This window comes from Ursus americanus, chromosome 12 (assembly GCF_024610735.1).
Source record: "Ursus americanus isolate L20-20 chromosome 12, mUrsAme1.1.p, whole genome shotgun sequence".
Taxonomy (NCBI): domain Eukaryota; kingdom Metazoa; phylum Chordata; class Mammalia; order Carnivora; family Ursidae; genus Ursus; species Ursus americanus.
Genome location: NC_142138.1, coordinates 36,094,777 through 36,116,873, shown reverse-complemented (window position 1 = coordinate 36,116,873; position 22,097 = coordinate 36,094,777). Strand labels below are relative to the sequence as shown.

At 35.7% G+C, this 22,097-nt stretch overlaps 1 pseudogene; it reads left to right on the top strand.

Moving 5' to 3' along the window:
- The first annotated feature begins 5,139 nt into the window (after positions 1–5,139).
- LOC123794904 (GTPase NRas pseudogene) overlaps positions 5,140–22,097 on the top strand; it is a 38,565-nt pseudogene continuing 21,607 nt past the window's right edge.

Genomic DNA, 22,097 nt, shown 5'->3' with positions numbered 1-22,097 from the left:
CTCTTGTTTACTGCACATAAAGGACTGCACTAGATAAATATAGAGAGTTCCAGGCATTGTACCATTAGTGGCCAAAAAGCAAATAACCTTTAGCTGGAAAGTAAAGCTGTCCCAGACCTAATAGACAGGGATTGAGAGCTGACTGCAGTGAGCATGGTAGAAACTTTATTTTATTACAGGTGAAGAAAGATTACCATCGTGGATACAACATCGCCTGCAATCTGCTTAAATATTCTCTTTGTTGTAATTCTCAATAGGTGAACCAAAATCTTGAAGCCAGAACAAAAGCATGGACATATATGAAAAATAAGGATCCTACTTAGAAATAAAAATCTATGATTAATTTGAGTTCCCTCAGAAGTAGACCCTGAGGCTAGGGTTTGAGAAGTAGGCTATTTGGCAAGTGATCTCAGAAAACATTGTTAGGAGAGTGGAGAAAGCAGGCAGGAAAGGGAAAGCACAAAGTAAAGGGTAAATTTTCAAACCAGTATCACTGGGGCAAACCAGAACTCTGGAGTCCCTATAGGACAAATTCTCCCAGAGTTAGCTCAGTCCAGGAGCCAAGGAGCTGTGCTACTTGTATACTGAATCTATCATCAGTTGGGGAGAGGAAGAGATGATAGTTTAACACTACCAAGCTGATGTGTTGGTACCTTAAGGCAATTGGGTGTCCAACAGAGCCTTTAAATAGTGAGGCCTCAGGGGTTATAGATGGGGCATTGGCTACAGCTTGTGAAGCCAGATTTCTTTTGTTTTTATAGCAATTGGTGCTATATCCTTAGGAATTTAAATACATATGTACACACACATTTGACTTAGGAATTATCTTCATTTGCTTTTAAATGTAGATGTGTGACCCACATTAAGGCAGAGAACTGAGACAAGATGATGCACAAGATCATAAAGTGGAAAGAATAAATGCTATGGAGTTAGACAGACCCAGATTCAGAGCCTAGCCTTACTAGCCAAGTGAATTTGGGCAAGTAATTTAATGTGCTTATCTTCTAAAGCAATTCCATTTTCTTTATTGGCAAAATGAGTCAATAATATGCATTTTGCAGAGTTGTGATAATATATTTCAAGCTCCTAGACTAATGCTTGTGATAGAGCAGTATGTCAATGAAGATTAGTTATGATCACTAACATCTCCATGAGGAATACCACCACCACCGTAATCAGTAACAGTATCACCAACATCGTCACTATCATCATCATCATCATCATCATTTTTTCTCGCTCAAAATGCTTGATGGTTTCTCTGCAAAAAAGAAATACACCTCTTTTGATGTAATGGGAAAAATCAGAACGATCTTCAGTCTTTAAAAATATGTGAGAAGAACTCAAGACTCCTCTGACATTTCATTTCAGAGGAGTTGCACTTAGCAATGGGTGTACAGCTGCTTATGCTAGAACACTTAGACAGGTAGTAATTAACAGGCACTAACAGCTTCAAGGGAAAAGAGTATGTAAATACTTATTTAGAAAATATTTAAAGTATTCATTACAGAGATTCTCCAAATTGCCACATATTTTATGGTAATCTATTTTCTAAAATGAATCAACAGGACTAAGCCATTCTGTTAAAATGTCATTTAGTAACACCTCCGTACAACTGGCTGCACCATCATATGGATCCAAATACAGATTAACACAGTAACTTCTTTTCCTCTCTTCTGAAAATTATAGCATTAAAGAGAACACTAGTGACTTGCATAAAGTAACTATACGAACTGGGTATCACTGAGTGAGTATTAGACTTCGTTAGAAGAATTTGGATAGTTTAGGTTCTCAAAGGCACCGTGACCTAAGTATATTAACTGACTGAGGATGTCACTACTTGACCCCTCAGTGATTCAGATGAGAATAACCCAGGAATTGTTCAACCTTAAAAAATCCAATGATCCTGATGATGATAACTAAAGATCTTCCCTTAATTGACCGTATCTAGCTCCATAATTTTAAACACCATCTTTGTGTTGATAATTCTAAATTTTTATCATTAGTTCAGGGATGTTAATCTACATGTCTCTCATCAATCTGCCTCCATCTCAATATCTTTATCATGATGACTAACAGGTATCTCAATATTATATAAATTAAAATAGTGGAGTTTACTTCACCTCCTCTATTAACCTAGGTGCTACTCCTCAAAGCAAATCTTTGGGAGTCATGTTTGATTTTCCTCTTTCCCTCCCCACCTCCCCATTTCTAATACATCAGCAAGTTCTAAAGCTTTGCCTCCAAATTATTTCCTGAGCCTGTCTACATATTGTTACTCCACTGCTCCTATCTATTCCAAACCACCATCTTCTGTTGTTTGAACTTCTTTAATTATCTACTTACTGGACTTCCTGCTCCAAACTATATAATATTTTATCAGCCAATGCAGAAAGGTATCTTTTCAAAAACTTGAATCAGATCCTATCACTTTTCTGCTTAAACCCTTCCAGTGGTTTCAGCTCATATGCCAAATAAAATTTAAAATGCTTACCAAAACATATACAGACCTACATGGCCCTTTGCCTCTTAGAAATCTTTTCTTCCTCCTACTACTCTCCTGCTTACTTTCCAGGCACAGTAGGTTCCTTTATCAGGGACATACCAAGTTTATTCCTTACTGTTGTCTTGCCTTTCTGGCCATGTAAAATATTCTTCTTCCAAATCTTTTTTTTTAAGATTTTATTTATTTATTTGAGAGAGAGAGAGAGACATTAGAGAGAGCATGAGCAGCAGGGAGGGGTAGAGGGAGAAGCAGACTCCCCACTGAGCAGGGAGCCTGATGCTGGCCTAGATCCCAGGACTCTGTGACATGACCTGAGCCAAAGGCAGATGCTTAACCTACTGAGCCACCCAGGTGCCCCTCCCGAATCTCTTTATGGCTAGCTCTTTATAATTCAGCCCTGAGCTCAAATGTAATCCTTTCGAGGAGCTTGTTTCAGCAACCCTATTTAATATCTCCCCTACATCCTCTTTAGTCACTCTATATATTATTCATTTTTTTCTTCATATCATTCACAATTCCTTGAAATGATCTTGTTTATTTATTAACTCCCTATTGTTTATGTCATGCACTAGAATATAAGATCCATGGGTGCAGCCAGTGACTGGAACTTCATGATGGTAAATGGAATTCTCTGGGTGGAATAATGTGCTCCTCTCAAGTTCTTCCTATGTAGTTGGGTAGTCTGCTTAAAGAGACTCTGACATGATGCCCAGAAGTGGTTATCTAGCCACTCTTGAGTTTTCCAAGGCTTGTTCTCTGGTATCAAATAAGCTATCTTCCTGAAGAGGAGTGGTGATAATTGAAGTTATAATACTTCACAACCACAGAACTGTTTTATTCCCATGGAGGGATGATTGATCTGACTATGACTGGAATGTGTCAGTCATGCTAATCAAATGCCCAATTAGGTGAGGCCTGGGACTTGGAGACACTGTTGACAGGCTTAGACTGGCCAGGGTTGTCTTATACAATGGAATGACTTTGAATGTTGGCTACCCAAGAGGATATTACACTCTGACCAGCCTCATATTTGGTACAGATTATTACCAAGTAGAAAAGTAGAACAATCATGTTCTACATATAGTAATGAGCAGGATGGTTATTTAAGATACCCTAATAAGAATCCTGGGACCTCTTCTCTTGGTCAGGTCAGAGTTCCCACAGTTTGATACAGTGGAAGGCTTGCAGGTGTTATTGTTTGAATTTTTTCTTCTTCTATTTACTGCTATATCCATCCTCCAGAGTCTACCGCAGCCATATCTGTGACTAGCATTGCAACTATTTTGGGTTGAAATTGTACAAGTTGCTGATATGTTAGTATGTGATCTATAAAGTCCCCTTTTGTGATCAGAGAGAATATATAAGCTGAGAATCAAAAGTTAGTTTGTCCAAAAATTCTTGCAAGCTGACCTCCTAAAAAATTCTAAAACTGGCCACAGTTGAATGCTTAAGGCAAACATTTTTGGTAGAGAACTGAGAGGGTAAATCAGATCACTCATTTACCAGGCTGTATAAGCTACAGCTACAAGGCTTAGACCCCAGCTCTCTGGTCACATTAGGTATATTAGCTATCTATTGTTGCATAACAAATTACTGAAGAACTTAGCAATTTAAAACAACAAATATTTATTATCTCACAGTTACTGTGAGTCAGATGTCCAGGAGTTATTAAGCTGGGTGGTTACAGTTCAGTGTCTTATGAGGATGTAATCAAGGAGAGGTACCAGGCAAGTAATTTTAATACTTGACGAAAGGAGGATTTATTTCTAAATTCACTTATGTGGCCTTTGTCAAGATTCAGAAAATCTGTTTCCAAAGTCACTCATTTCGGCTTCTCCACAGGGCTGTCCCATGACATGGCAGCTGGCTTCTTCTAGAGTGAGCAATCCAAGAAAGAGTGAGAGAGAGAACCAAAGATTGAAGTCACAGCCTTCTTATAAACTAATCTAGGAGGTGACATTCTATTGCATTTTGTTCTTTACAAGTAAACCAATAAGTCCAGCCTACACTCAAAGGGAAGAGAATTAAACAAAGGTTTGAACGCCGGAAAGTCGGAACCGAGATGGCCTTCAACAGATGAATGGATTAAGAAGTTGTGGTCCATATATACAATGGAATATTACTCAGCTATCAGAAAGAACGATTTCTCAACATTTGCTGCAACATGGACGGCACTGGAGGAGATAATGCTAAGTGAAATAAGTCAAGCAGAGAAAGACAATTATCATATGATTTCTCTCATCTATGGAACATAAGAACCAGGAAGATCAGTAGGGGAAGAAAGGGATAAAGAAAAGGGGGTAATCAGAAGGGGGAATGAAGCATGAGAGACTATGGACTCCGACAAACAAACTCAGGGCTTCAGAGGGGAGGGGGGTGGGGGAATGGGATAGACTGGTGATGGGTAGTAAGGAGGGCACGTATTGCATGGTGCACTGGGTGTTATACGCAACTAATGAATCATCGAACTTTACATCAGAAACCAGGGATGTACTGTATGGTTACTAACATAATATAATAAAAAAACATTAAAAAAAAAAGAAATAAGGCAGCTTGATCTCCAAATTCTTTATAATTCTTGATAATAAAAATGCTATAATTTTAGTGAACAAATAAAAAAAAAGTCTAAATCATTAATGGCCATCTCAGAAGCTGTCTACAACACTTTAGAGGGGTAGGTGATCCCTATCCATAAACAGTGTGCATATAGAATAGGGTTGGTTTCCTTATCATCTTACTGCTGGATCCTTGCCGCTGGTAATGTCAGTGAGTGTTGATGTTTCCTTAATCACGCAACTTAGGAGTCCCTCTCCCAGTTTGATTTCTGACTCCATTAGATGCCTGTGTGCCATCCAAGAATGCAATGAGCAGTGAGGAATCTGAGCTTCTACTACTGCTTCTGTCTCCATGATTTTCTCCTTCACCTACCAGCAGCCCTATTAAGAGTGGCTTGCTGCTATTTAAGCAGATATGGCATGGATTCTTGTCCCATCATTTGCTTCTGTTGATGCATCACTTAGTTTTGTTGTCGTTGCGTTAGTATTATATATACTGCCGGTATTTCAAACCCAAATCTTCCCTAAATTGTGCGCACTTCCTTTTAGTAGATGAAGTCCTATTACGTTTTAATAGAATTTTAATAGGATTTTTAATAGAATTTAGTAGAATTTTAATAGGATTTATTGGATATGTTCTTTTTAAAAAAAAAATCTCTCCTGGAGATTTCTGTTGTGTTACACAGCAATTGAATTAGATTTTCCATTACCATCATGCTGGGGATTACTTTACCTATCATCCCACGATGGATTCTCTTTCTTGGATTACTTTTACCCTTTTTCTTGTATTTGGATGATGTTGTTTAAATTATTGGGTTCTGTTCTTTACCAGCTTCTTGAGAAATAGTATACAGAAGCAAAATTGTAAGACATTGGTATGCAATTCCAGATTGGAAATAGTTTTTTTCTCAGAATTTTACAGCCTTACTCCACTCTCTTTTAAGTGAAAAATATTACTCTTAAAAAGTCCATATTTTGTGTAAGTCATGTTTTTATATTGTTTTATCTCTCTTTGAAAGCTATTTGTCCTCAGTGCTTTGAAATTTCATAATGATCCAGGTTAATTCATCTGTGTCTTTTGGTTTTTTGGTAGGCTTTTTAAATCTGGAAGCTCTTATCCTTTACTTCCGTGAAATTTTCTTGACTTATTTTATTGGTGATTTCATTACCTCTACTTTCTTTTTTCCCACTTTATGGAATATACATTTTAATGCTATTGTCACCTCTCATATTCTCTTTGATTGGGCAATTAACACCTGAACACCATTTTCAGCAAAATGGAAAAAAAAATATTTGCTCTTGCTTTAGTGTGTTTATATATTGTAAGTGATGAGCAGAAATTAAACATCTGTATTTAATCAGTCATCTTTATCTGGGCATACTGAATTGTTTTTTTTACATTGATATACTGGCATCTCTATATGAATTTAACTAACATTTCATTAAAAACATTTAATATAATTATTGAGTTTATATCCACTGTCTTGCTATATTTTTTTCTCTGTGCCCTTTGATTTTTGTCCCCCCTTTTCTGCCTCCTATTAAGTTAATTGGGTATTTTTTTAGTTTTCCTTTTATTGTCCCACTTGATTTTTAGCTTCTTCTCTTTGCACCATTTTGTTACTGGATTACTCTAGATATTACAATGCACAGACTTAACATTCTCTTATGAATTAACATTATACTACCTCCTGTAAAAGTAAGAACTGTGGAGTATTACAGTTATATTAATATGTCCTCCTGTCTATTATGTTATTGTTATAGTAAATTTTACTTTAGATCTAAGATTAGTCCTACAAAAAGTGTCACTATTTTTTGTTTGAACTATGAAATTAACTTCCAAAGAATTTAATTTAAAAAAATGTCTTTTAAAAATCTTTTATTTTTACCCACATACTAATCATTAAATTACTTCTTAAAGATTTATATTTCTTTCTGCTATTATGTCCATTTAACTTGAGGGATCTCTAGTATTTCTTATAGTTTAAGTCCATAGGCAACACATTCTCTAGGTTTTTATTTTCTGCAAGTGAATTTATTTAACTTTCATCTCTTAAGGGTGATTTCCTTTTTCTATTTTCTTAGGTTAACTTTTTTTTTTTTTTCTTATAGCACTTAAAATACGATGCTTCCTCCTCTCTGGCCTCCACTGTTTGTGATGTGAAGTCATTCTTAATGTTGTTCCCTTGTAAGTAACGGGTCCCCACCTCCCCTCTCCAAAAATTAATTTTTTTTCTTTTTCTTTGGCATACATAAGTTTGACTCTGATATGCCTAGTTTTATTTGTCTGATTGTTTTGTTTTGTTTTTGTATTTGTCCTGCCTAGGGTTCTCTGAAATTCCTGGATCTGTGGATAAAAGAAATTATGCTTTCTGCCCTATTTTATCTCTATTCCTTTTCTAGAATTCTAATTACATTATATTAGATGGCTCAATTTTGTCTCATAAGTCATTAAGATTTTGCTCATTTGTTTTAATCTTTCTTCCCCCTGGTGATTCAACTCTACCCATTCTTTCTTCTGTTACACAGTATGCTGTTAATCTTATCTAACAAATTTCTGATTTCACATACTGTTTCTTTTTTTTTCCTTCAAATTTAGAGTTTCCATTTTGTTCTTTTGTTGAATTTCCATGTCTTTCTAAACTACACCATATTTTTGCTCATTATCTTTTCAATTTTCTAAATTTTTATAAAGGGTTATAAGTTTTGTTCTAACATGTAAATTAACAACTGGAGGCCTAGTTTGAAACTTTGTTAGAATGAGTCTACTTTGGTTTTCATTTTGTCCTTGGGTATGGACTTTTTGTGTAAATTGAAAGCACAAGATGTGTACTAAGTCCCTCCAAGTTGGCAGGACCTCAACTCTAAACAGAGTTTGGTAACTGGCAACTACTGAAATCTCCCCTCAGTTCTTTAAGTCTTCCAGGTGTTGCATTCTGCTAGTGTACCTGAAGTCTTGATTTATGCATGCTTAATATCATCCCAAGATCCGGGGGGAATTTGTACGCACATCTGTGGCTGCTCTTTTTTAAGCTTCATCTTTCTTAGGTGTTCCCCTCTCCATTTCCTACTATGGTAGGAGCTGTGAATTCAAATATATGATTTCCCAGCCAATAAAATTGCTGCTCTCTCCTTGAGTTCTATACCTTCGTGAGCCACAAACCTCGCAGTGTCCTGAGAGAAAATGTCAATATTGAGTGTGGATCTCACCCAGTGTGCTTCCTTTCTTTCAAGGGTGATACCTTCTCCAGGTTCTCTTACTTATATATAAAGACATTTATCATAAGAAATTGGCCAAATGATTATGGAGGCTGAGAAGTCCCAAGATTTGTGGTTGGCAAACTGGAGACCCAGAACGGCTGATGGAATAGTTCTAGGCTGAGCCCTGAGGCTCGAGAACCAGGAAAGGTGATAATGTAAGTGCCAGTCTGAATGCCAGTAAGCTCAGGGCCCAAGAACAGCAGTGGTTTCAGTGTAAGTCTGAAAGCCGGAAAAGACTGATGTCCCAGTTCAGTGCAGTCAGGCAGGAGGAATTCCCTCTGATTCAGCCTTTTTGTTCTATTAAGGTCTTCAATTAATTGGATGAGGCTAACTCACATTGGGCAGGGCAATCTACCTACTCAATCTATGGCTTCAAATGTTAATCTGATATAGAAACGCCTTCACAGATACACCCACAAAAATGTTTGACCAAATGTCTGGGCACCCTGTAACTGAGTCAAGTTAACACAGAAAGACAACCCTAAGTAGATTTGAGTTCAGTGAAAGAAGAAAATTTTCCAAGCACTTATTTCTTACTTAGGTTGCTTTCTCTCAGATATAACTTGTGCCACTCTTTGAAGGGCTCAGCATATTGTTATGTAGAAAATTATGGGTGGATTTTAGCATGGCAGGTATACACAACTGATAGACGGCATTCCTTAAAATGGGTCAAATTTAGGCTAAGGCTTAAAGAGAGTGGGCAAGCATTATGCTATTTATTTATATTTTGTAGTTAGGTATCATGAAAATGCAAATATTATTGACTTAAAAATTAGAAATAAAAGGGTATATCGGACTTCATTTATACCCTCCTCAAGGCTGTGGTAGTACATCTCTGTGACTCTCTTGGTTCTACCCTGCTTAGTGTGTCACCTTTGTTCTCAGGATAACTTATTTTATAGGATTATGACGGCTAAAGAAATTCCAGTCTCCATGGCCACCATCAGAAAGAGCAGAGTATTAGTGTCTCAGAATTATTCCATAAATTCTTTATAAATGTTCTAATTAAGTCATCCCTTACCTAATTTCTTAAATAATATAATACATGTAATGAGTTTGTTTTAGTGTCTGGTACATTATCAACAGATGTTATCAGTTGGCACCATTGTTTCTTTCCCTTCTGAGTAAAAAGGCATTTAGTGTGACTTCAGGTCACACTTCTTACCCAATGCTCCCAAAGCAGGGGAAAAATGTGGTGATCTTGATCATTCCTATCCTGTACCTGACATTTTAGTGTGAATAAAATTTGCCTATTTTCTCTGCCAGGAGTAATTTGTTGGGAATGGGACCAATTTATGATAACGATGGTGGTGATGACGATGATGACAGTCTCAGGTGGTGAGTGAATGATTTCTTACAAAGTGCTTTCTTACATGTGATCTTATGCAACCCTTACACCAATTATAATAAAATGATCTCTCTTGGAACCTGCCTATTTATGGAAATGCAAGGATTGCAATAGTACCTCTCAAATCAGAGGCAGGCAATTGCTTATTCTGCATGTCTATAAGAACTGCCCTTCTTGGGACTCCAGTGAACATTAGAATCCCAAAAGCTACTGCAACTGTCTGTGATTGTCTAAGAATCAGCTCACTCTCTGATTGGGTACTCAGGATTAAATTTTGTCCAACAATATGTGAATTTTCCTGCTCTCTATTTAACAATTCATTCCTGAATTATCTTCCAAATTTGAGGTGAATTACAATTCAATAATTTAGTCTGAAGTAGAAGCTAATATGAGCTCATATTTTTGGACATGCAAATAAAAAATAATGATGTTTATCTTAGTTAAATAAAGCACATTTATAGACACTATCTTACTTGATCAACACAATTCTGTCAGATAGGAAAGGCGGGCGGAATAACTATTTGTTAACTGCATAGTATGTGCTAGACTTAGACATTAAAAAAATACATATAAACAACTCTAACTCTCAGATAGTCTTAATGCCAAATGGTGACTTATTAATTATTGATCTCAACTTTAGAAAATAGGAATGTAAGGCTCAAAGAGGTTAAGTGACTTGCCCAATAGCATGCAGCTAAGAACAAGTGAAGCTAGAACTCTCTGGGTCTTCTGATTCAAGTCCTACGGATTTTGCATTATCACAATTGCTGCCTCTGACACTAATGCTGCACAGTAGAGATATATTTCCTCAGCTTTTTCTGTTGCTTGGCATTTTAAAATAGGCTCAGAGAATAATTTACTGTCTCCTTGTGTGTGTGTGTGTGTGTGTGTGTGTGTGTGTGTGTGTGTGGAAAGCCTTTCTCCATTTACATACCTTCTATTTGCAGATTCATAGTCTAGACGGCCAAGGCTGCAAGTATCCACTGGTGGGCCATTATGATGATGTTTGTTCTTTCTCACTAATATCATAAATGGGTGTAAGGTTTGATAGCTCTAAGTGACAGAAAAATATTTTTATAGGTATAGCAGGCACCCATGTCTTTGTAATTAAGCTTGCCTGAAATAAGACCAAATGCATCAACATATTTATGTCTTGGATTGTGCAGTTTCCTTTTGCTGTTATTTTATTAACATAAAGGGTGCCTTTAATTATGCAGAGCTACAATCTGCATTATTGATATTCTATAAACAGTAACTATACCCGACTCTAACGAAGCAAAAACAAAATGTGATCTCTTATTTTTTAAGATTCGTAGAAAGTCTGTGTTATGAAATAAAAGTAGTTGGAGGCATTAGTTTCCTTGAGTTGTTACTATGTATGGATATGGATGTAGTCATTTTCATTGTTGGGATTTCCCAACTCCATACATTTTGTTCAAATTTGCCTGAATTACAGTAACATTTAAAAAATGATGTCATCTGACTCCACTTGACACACTTTTATTTTTTAATTTATCTTATTCCATATAGCCTACAGAGACATTTCTGAGAATATCTCAAAGGAGTTGACGTCTACTTGGCATTTTATTTGGGAGTCTGAAATCTGTCAGTCAAGTTAAATTCTTAATGGATTTAAAGGAAGTAGCTACTTTCCAGGATCAAGTACATTAAATGCCTTTCTACTCAGATTCATATTGCTTTTATTGTTTGACCAGTTGATTTAGGTTTTGAGAGAGAGAGTGAGAAATATGGATGGAAGGAGGGAGGCAAGGAGGGAGGGAGGGAGGGAGGGAGGGAGGGAGGGAGGGAGGCAAAGAAAGAATAACTGCCCACTTGCAGTTGCATGATCTTAACCTTAATAGTCTATTTATATATCAGTCATATGGGATTTATTGCCATTAGAAAATATAATGGAAGATCATGAAAAAGGGAATCATAAAAATAATGATTATTGTCTTCCAAGCTTAAGGAAATTACAAGAATTGAAAAATCAAGAGGCTTTTCCTTGCTTCACTCTGCTATGTCTATGACACTTCCAGCCAAAAACCCTTTCCATACTAGGATCAACTGAAAAATTAAAAAAAATAGTTTGAACAAAATGACCTCCAATATTTTATAGCTCTGGTAGTGAAAGATATATATGCCATTGGAACCATCTTTATATTTTGTTCTTGGTTCAAAATTTTGCTACAAGTGTATTCATGAGCTTTTTTTAAATGGCATTGCCTCAAAAAACTGTGGTACTTAGGTGGTCTGGTCTTTTATTCATTCCCTCTCTCAATAAACACATAATAGGTCTTTTCTCTCTGGATAAAGAAGAGAATCAACAGTCATGGTCCCTGCATTTCTAAAGTTCATGGTCTTGGGTAGAAAGATATTATAGAGAAAGTCACAAAAACAATTTCAGATTTTGTGATTAGCAGACAAGAACTTTAAAATAACTATTAAAGGGATGCCTGAGTGGCTCATTAAGTTAAGCATCTGTCTCTGGCTCAGGTCATGATCCCAGGGTCCCAGGATCAGAGTCCCACATCAGGCTCCTTGCTCAGCAGGGAGTCTGCTGCTCCCCCTGCTTGTGTTCTCTCTCGCTCTGTCAAATAAATAAATAAATAAATAAATAAATAAATAAATAAATAAAATAACTATTAAAATATATTAAGCTATAGGTAAAGATATATATGATGGTTGAAGATGGGGACCGCATTGGTCAGAAACAATCAGAGAGACAGCTCAATTAAGATACAAGGCAAGGTTAAATGATAAGGCTCATTTCCTACAGACCAACTCCTGCAAGACAGGGAGAGATAGCTGTTTTGCATCATAAATAGAAACAAACACAGAGAGTCAAACAAAATGAGGAAACAGAAGAACATGTTCTGAATGAAGGAGCAAAATAAAACCCCAGGGAGAAAAACTTCATGAAACAGAGATAAGTGATTTACCTGGTAAAGAGTTCAAAGTAATGGTCATAAAGATGCTCGCTGAACTCAGGCAAGAAATGGATGAATCACCAAGAACTTCCACAGACACAGAAAGTATAAAAAAGTACCAAACAGAACTCACAGAGCTTAAGAATACAGTAACAGAACTGAACAATGCACTAAAGAGAACCAACAGCAATACTCCACTTACATCAATAGATAGATCATCAAGACAAAGAGGTCACTAAGGAGATATCAGCCTTTTTTTTTTTTTAAGATTTATTTATTTATTTGAGAGAGAGAGAAGGAAAAAGAGACAGAGAGAGAGCACGCGCGTGCATACACACAGAGGGAGAGGAAGAGGAAGAAGCAGACTCCCCCCTGAGCAGGGAGCCCAATGTGGGACTCCATCTCAGGACCCCAGGATCATGACCTGAGCTGAAGGCAGACGCTTAACCAACTGAGCCACCCCGGTGCCCCAGGAGACATTAAACAACATATTAGAACACAGGGACTTAACAGATATACAGAGAACATTCCATTTCAAAACACATTATCTCAAGTGCATACGGAACATTCTCCAGGATAGATCACAGGTTAGGACACACACAAAACAAACAAACAAACTAACAACACTTCAATAAATTTAAGACTGAAATCATCAAGCATCTTTTCTGACCACAGTGGTGTGAAACTAGAAATCAATTATAAAAGAAAACTGGAAAAAAAAACCCACAAATACGTGAAGATTAAACAATATGCTACTAAACAACTAATGGGTCAACAAAGAAATCAAAAAGGAAATAAAAAAATACCTTGAGACAAATAAAAGTGGAAACACAACATTCTAAAATCCACGTGATACAGCAAAGGCAGTTCTAAGAGGGAAGCTCATAATGACACAGGCTTACCTCAAGAACCAAGAAAAATCCCAAATAAACAATCTAACTTTACACCTAAAGGAACTAGAAATAAAGAAAAGAAAAAAAAAATGAAGTCTAAAGTTAGTAGAAGGAAGGAAATACTAAAGATCAGAACAGAAATAAATGAAATAAAGACAATAGAGAAGATTAATGAAACCAAGAGCAAATTCTTTGAAAAGATAAATAAAGTTGGCCAGTGCATTCTCTTGTGCATTCTCTGTATGCACAAGAGAAAGAGAGAGAGAGAGCCTAAATAAATAAGATCAGAAATGAAAGAGAAGTTACAACTGATACCACAAAGATACGAAGAATTATGAGACTTAATTGAATAATATTACACCAACAAATGGGACAACCTGGAAGAAATAGATAATTCCTAGAAACACAAACTTTCAAGACTGAATCATGAAGAAATAGAAAATCTGAATAGACCTATTATCAGAGATTGAATGAGACTGAATCAGTAAAAACAAAAACAAAAACAGAAAAAAAGCCAAACAAACCAAAACTTTCAACAAACAGAAATCCAGTACCAAGTAGTTTCACTGGTGAATTCTACCGAACATCCAGAGTTAATACCTATTCTCAAATTATTCCAAAAAAATTGATGAGTAGGAAATGCTTCCAAACTCATTTTATAAGGCCATCATTACCTTGATAGCAAAACCAAAGACACCACAAAAAAAGCAAATTACAGGCCAATATTCATGATGAACACAGACATAAAAATCAATAATATATTAGCAAACCAAATTAACAAAAAATTAAAAGGATCATACACCATGATCAAGTGAATTTTTTTCCAGGAACATAATGTTTCAACATTTGCAAGTCAATAATTATTCATCATATTAACAAAATGAAGGATACAAATTACATGATTGTTTCAATAGACGCAAAAAAAAAAGCATCTGGCAAAATTTAACACTCATTTATGATAAAAACTCTCAACAAAGTTGGTATAGAGGGAATGTACCTCAACATAATAAAGGTCATATATGACAAACCCACAGTTAATATTTTACTCAGCAATGAAAAGCTGAAAATTTTTCCTCTAAGATCAGGAACAAAACAAGGATGCTCTCACAACTTATATTCAGCATAGTATCAGAAGTCCTAGCCACAGCAAGCAGGAAAGCAAAAGAAACAAAAGGTATCCAAATTGGAAAGGAAAAAGTAAAACTATTACTATTTGCAGATGACGTAATACCATACATAAAAACTCCACCAAAAAAACCCTGTGAGAACTAATAAAGGAATTCAGTAAAGTTGCAAGATTCAAAATTAATATGCAGAAATCCTGCATTTGTATACAATAATAATGAACTGTCAGAAAGAGACATTAAGGAAAAATCCTATTCAGAATTGCATCAAAAAGAACAAAATACCACACTGGCCCCAGACATAACTTCTATCCCTGTCCCTGTTTTCTGTTTATCACTAACAGACTACCTTTTATGTGGGTTGTTTTGTTTTGTTTTGTTTTTTAGTGGGGTTTGGGCTTGGTCTGTTTTGTTCCCTCCAGGAATCAGGTCACTTATCCTGGTTTTATCTGCTAATTTCCTACAGGTTGGGAGCCCTGTGAGCCACAGGGCAGTAAATAGATTGATGAAGCCTGATGCACTTGGTTCCGTCTGTCCTGTAGCAGGAGTTTCTCAACTATGGAGCTGGAATACAAGGCTTCTTGAAAAAGAATGACCTTGTGCTTTCCTGAGAAAGAGTAATGAACAGTTCTGGTTGAATCAGTCTCACAAGGCTTTTGTGTAACTTGAGGACTGTCTAGAGGCCTGTTCCCATTTTGAAGAATCAAGGATTATTGCTAAACTTTGCAAAATTTATAACATGTATCCTTCTCATCTGGAGAAAGAAAATAAAAATCTTTAAAACAAAACAAAACACCTACAAATAAATTTAACCAAGGAGGTGAAAGACCTGTACTCTGAGAACTATAAAGTACTGATAAAAGAAACTAAAGAAAACACAAATAAATGTAAAGATACAGCATGCTCATGGATGGAAATAATTAATATTGTTAAAATGTCCATACTACCCAAAGCAATCTACAGATTGAATGAAATCCTTATCAAATACCTATGGTATTTTTCAAAGAACTAGAACAAAACTTCCTAAAATGTGTATGGAACCACAAAAGACCCTGAATAGCCAAAGCAGTCTTGAGAAAGGAGAATAAAAATGGAGGTCTGATTTTAAACTCTACCACAAATCTATAGGAATCAAAACAGTATGGTTCTGGCACAAAAACCAATATGTGAATCAATGGACAGAACAGAGAGCCCAGAAATAGCTCATGCATATATGGTTATTTAATCTATGAGGAAGCAGGCAAGAATATACAACGGGAAAAAGAAGCCTCTTCAATAAACGGTGGAGGGAAAACTGGACAGCGACATGCAAAAGAATGAAACTGGACCACTATCTTCCACCATACGTAAAAATTAACTATAAATGAATTAAAGACTTAAACTTAAGACCTGAAGCCATAAAACTCCTAGCAGAAAGCATAGGTGTAAGCTCCTTGACATCAGTTTTAGCAATATTTTTTTGAACTTGACCCCACATGCAAGGGTAAGAATTTTAACAATGAAGTACAAGGAGCATGAGCTATGCATTTAAATATATGTCAACTTTAATCTCAGTTATATGATTTGTAAGCAGGGTAACCCTGGACACGTTTTGTAACTTAAGCCTCAATTCCCTCAACTGCAAATGGGAATAATAGTACCAATCACAAAGCTTGACATGAAAAGCAAACTAGTTTCTTTATTCAAAAATAATGGATGCGGGCATTCAAGAACTGTTAGACTTTTCCCTCACCCCTACACCCCCCTACACACTGTTACAAATGGTCTCTGATTTACATTGGTTCAATTTATGATTTTTCAACTATACAATGGTGCAAAAGTGATATGCGTTCAGTAGAAACTGCACTTCAAATTTTTAATTTTGACCTTTTCCCAGGCTAGCGATATGAGGTGTGATACCCTCTTGTGATGATGGGCAGTGGTAGGGAGCCCCAGCTCCCGGTCAACCATGTGGTCAAAGGGTAAAACACCAACACTTACAACCATTCTGTACCTATACAATCATTCTGGTTTTCACTTTCAGTACAGTATTCAATAAATTACATGAGAGATTCTACACTTTATTTTAAAATAGGCTTTGTGTTAGATGATGTTGCCCAACTGTAAGCTATGAAAGTATACATTTTTTTAAGATTTTATTTATTTACTTGAGAGAGAAAGACAGGGAAAGCACAGTGGGAGAGTGAGGGAGAAGCAGACTTCTGCAGAGAGCCCAATGTGGGGCTCGATCCAAGGACCCTGAGATCATGTCCTGAGCCGAAGGCAGATGCTTAACCAACTGAGCCGCCCAAGTGCCCCTAGTGAAAGTATTCTGAGCACATTAAAGATAGGGTAGGCTAAGCTATGGTGTTCAGTAGGTTAGGTGTATTAAATGCATTTTCTACTTACAGTATTTCCGACTTATGATTTATCAGGTTTACCACAGTTTATCAGAACATAATCTGTTAACCAAGGAAGATGTGTATATAATTTAGACTATTCATCTATTCATGCTGGCATTTGAGACCACATAATCTAGTTCTATGTAAACTCATACAACTCATGTTATATCATTCCTGTATTAAGCCACTGTTCTAACTTCATTCAGTTTCAGATATCCCATCAATTTTTTGCTGACTCTTTGCATATGCTGTTGGTTCTACTAGGAAATATTCTTCCTTATCCTTACCACAAATAAACCCTTTAAATCCTTTAAAATCTGACTCAGTCTTAAGGATGTTTTTTCTTGTCTCAGATAAGCAAGTTTCATCCTTTCTCTATTCTTTCACATCTGAGACACTTCTAGAACATGCATTGTGCTGTAATCTAGTTTGATCTAAACACATAAATCGTGAGCTACATTGTAAGTTAGGAGAACAGTGACTGAGTTTTCATGTCTCTGAGTCTCAAATTTCCCTATGATCTTGACATATAGCATGTGCACAACAAATATTCTCTGAACACATCAATAAATGGACAAATAGTATTGGTGAGGCAAAGTGCAGTTGAAGGGATCAGCGGTGATTTCAGTCTGAAAGACCTAATTTCAAGGCTGAGACTTGCAAATTTCTAGCTGCATGAGGTCTTTTTCAAGTCACCTCATCTCTGTGTTTCAGTTTCCTCAACTGAAGGAAATAACATCTTCCTGCCTGAATTGTTAGAATTAAATGACACTAAATACATGGCAGTAGTCTGTAAACTTCAAAATAGTCTGTGCATTTACATTACATTACTTCTTTTACTAAGGATCAGTGAAAGAAATTTTTATTTGAATATTTTGTTAAAATGATTTTCCAAAGCAGGCAATGTCCATTTTGCAATATACCTTGAATGTATAACAAGTTTTACCTGTAGACTGCTCTTGGGAGAGTGGGTAAGTGGGCTGAGAACAGCCTTGAAAGGAGGATAATTTTTGAGATTTCTGTAAAACATCTTTAATGAAGTGAATAAAGATTTGGGGAGAAAAAAAGACAAAACAGAAGAAGGAATATTCATAAGATGAGGAAAACTGTTTTGTTTTCCTGGCAAAGACTTAGAGTGAACACTTGTTTACAAATATATTTTGTTTTTAATTATGTCCCCCCCCCACACTTTCTTATAGATTGTTTATATCTTATATTCTTAGGCAGGAAAAACCTCTAGTTATATATTCGTCCTTCCATTTCCCTAAGTCTCCAGGCCTCAATTCTCTCACCTCTAAAATGAGAGAAATAATATCATTCTCATAGCACTTTGTGTACATTAAATGAAATAATACATAAAATCGGCTAGCACATGATAAAGGCTGCAGCAAACATTTTGTTTTGTTATTTCAGAAAAAATATTTTTCAACACTCAATCTACTCATTAAGTGGGGTATTTCTCTGTATCAGGACTAAATGCAATCTCTCATTCTTAGTCATCTTTGTTGTTCTCACTGGGAGCAAGAAATAAAACTTACGAGAAAACAATTCCAAAGTCTCTCATATGCAGGAAAGCAAGTCTTTGAAGTTACCTCACGGGACTCCAGAGATCTGAAATGAAAGTGGAGATAAACAAAGGAAGCTCAAAAAGAATGAGAAACAGAAAGCTATGGACAATAGTGACAGACCATGGAAATCGGGGAAAAAGAGACAGAATTTATGATTGAAGCACACTGAATAATTCTGGTTTTGTTTTTGTCCCGAGGCTATAGATAGTTTGTCCTAAAGGAATAATGCATGATTTTCGTTGTTCAAATGGTTAAGAACGTTTGGGTGACCGAGGAATGGATTATTAGTTGAAGTAGTGACTTCATACCTTCCCAAGTGGGTTTAGGTGTGAAATGCTTTAATTAGAAGTAATCTGGTTACAGAAATGATTCAGTCTGATTTTTTTTTTTTGCAATAAAACAGCCCATTGGAAAAAAAAAAAGTCACTTTTTTTAATAATAATTTTTTATCATGTTATGTTAGTCACCATACAGTTTATCCTTAGTTTTTGAAAAAGTCACTTTTTAAAAATGTTTACTTTTTTAAGGCAGAAGCAATTACAAATGACCCAAAAACATACAATAAAAGATTTCACCTTACTAGCTATCAAAAAATACTAATTAAGATGATGTTTAACTGTTTTTTCACATGTCAGAATGACAAAAATTATAATAAATGACTATACATAATATTAGTGAAGAACAGGGAAGATGAGCACTTTTAAACACGGTTGTTGAGAGTATACATGGAGATCAAGGAAAGAAGCATCAAAATCTGGATGGAGTGAGGCAGAATTTGGCAATTGCTATCTAGGTATATTCTATTCTTTTTTAAGGAATCTATCTTAAGAAAATAAATTACATCATAACCACACAATAACATAAAAACAATATTGGATAAGAATATCTAATGAGTGGAGAAATGTTTATAATTCCATGTTTTAAAAATAGTTCTTCATTGTATGTAAAACTTTTATGTACATGTACTCATGTCAACATCGCTCTGGATATAGACAGAAATGAACCAGCTGATAAGAACCTATCTTTGAGTAGTGGGAATACCGTGATTTTCTTTCATTTTGCTTGCTCCCTTTCTCTGCCAAAGCTTCCTACTATGAAAATGAGTAACTTTTGCAGTCTTGAAAACACTGTGTTTTTCATAATGAAAGTATTTTTCTCTTTCAACCTAGTCTTTGCATCCTACTTCCAAATCAGCTTTTATTGTTTTTACTTTAACGTGTTTCATGTAGCTTATTTCTGTAGATTTCAAATCCCTATTCTACATCTGAAAACAGAGCTGCTGGTGACTTGGATGGCCTGAGAACATCCCAAGTAAATTTTTTTCATAAACTAAGAACCAAAGCCCATTTTTTAGCCATTCAAATAAGGAAGTGATTGTTCACTGGTTAAAAAAAAAAAAAAAAAAAACACTATCAATTTTTGCAGAAGTTGTTGGGTCGTGGAGCCTTTAATGGGGACCGTGGAAAGAAACACAAAAAAAGTAGGACAAGAGTCTGCAGTGTGTCAATGAAATGCCAAGGGATGCAAAGCGACAACATAATGAAATGTGACGTGTCTCTGCAATGACATGTCAAACTTGTACAATTCAAAGGCCGGGGTTTGTCTAAAACCTTGGCAAAAGCATGGTTCCAGTTAGTTGCATGTAAGGGACCTTCAACATTAAAAATAATGTTTATTAACAAAATGGTTTCACTATGGGAAAATCTTCCTGTGACATATCTTACCAGTGGAAAAGAATGGTTTGAATTGCAATTCTATAAATGAAGCCGATCCCCCTAAGGACTGCATTTCCAATAAGGAAGCTTCAAAGTACAAGAAGACACCATTATTTCTGTCTTTTCAGTGCCTATATTCAAATGTTCTTTCAGTCTGATAACTACCTCTGTTTACTGTCCTAGTTGTTATACTTGGAGGGCAAGAAATCCTGGAAGCTTTGCTTTTCTGATTATTTACCTTACATCGTGTTATTCTAAAATCAAACACTATTATGCCAATTTTAGTATTAGTCTTCAGGTTTTTGTTTGTTTGTTTTTGCTTTAACATTTGAAAAAAAATCCATGAGAGGTGATGCAATGCTTTCTTTTTCACTTATGCACATTACTGTTACAGCTTATTTTATAATTGCTTTCTAAGAAAATGCCAGGACTCTATCAAATGATAAATACACACTTTTTCCATTCTCCTTACTATCTATATCCATGGGAGTTTATTTCATTGTTTCCCAAAATATATGACTTTGTTGACACTGCTAAAGTTAGTGACTTTTTCATTCACTTTAGGTTTTCTACAGATATTTTATAATAGGGGCTCTGGATATTAGAGCAAATACTGCACATTTTCAAAAATCCATATGAGAATTGTCCGTGTTTAAGTTCCTGGAAACATCTTTTCCACTTTTTTTTCGTTTAATGTGGTCTTAAAAATATATGTAACAGACCACAAGGAACATGTTTCTTAAGAGTACCTACATTAAATACTCAGAAGTGAGTAGGTAATGCTATGCAGATGTTGTCATGGTAAATACTCATGATAACATACTTGAAAATGGCCAGAACTCAAGTTTCAATCTAGGCTAGTCAGACTTAAATTACTGGCTGTTATTTTTCAAAATGTTTTCCTTTATTTTAGTCTTAATGAATAAATGTTTTCAGATCTGATACAATAATGTTTGAATTCTGTTGAAACCACAATTTTGTGCTACTCCAAACCCACCACAAATGGTATGAAGACAGAACTAGGAGGTTGTGCTTCCCTACAGATCTCCCTTTAGTACGCTGACATGGTTTGGGTTATTTTTCTCACAGTTTCAAGTTGGTCTGCTAGAGAAATCTCATAAAAGTAGTCTGGAACTCTTTCCTAAAAGAGAAGGTCTTTTCTCTTTGAATGATTTTGGATCCAGTTATTTATAGGGAAAACAGAATGGAATACTAACTAAATGCAGAGTTGCATTTAATTCACGACAGACTTCCTTTTATACAGAAAAAAAACCATATATTTTTTTTAAATCACTGGACAGAAAAGCCACCAAGGTTCTATCACCCTGAATCTTTTATAGCTGAAATGGAATTACTAGACTCATGTTTGTGCTTCATTAATACCATCAATTGAAAGGCGATGAAAAATCTCATGATGTCTATTGCTTAAAAACTGACATTTTATGGTAGCTTAAAACTCATATTTGCAGCTATCAGCTAAAGGGCTCCTTGGGGATCTGAAATGAGCTAATACTCGTCCCAGAAGGCTAAAACTGGAAGTTCTTGTGGTCAGGCTCTAAGGTATCTGCTAGATGGAAGATCTCAAAGCTCCTGGATGCTTCTCCTAGATAGAGTAAACAGCCTTGCTCAAACTTCTTACAGACTTTGTTTCCTTGATTAAGCCTCATAATGGGCAAGGACCTCAGTTGTTTTGACTCTTATATAGGATTCATATGTCTTTATACATTTCAAGGCATATAGATTACTGATTTACTGCTTTGAATTGCTTGCTATTTTACACTGCCTATGAAGTGTAATATGGTATGATATATATTTCTTC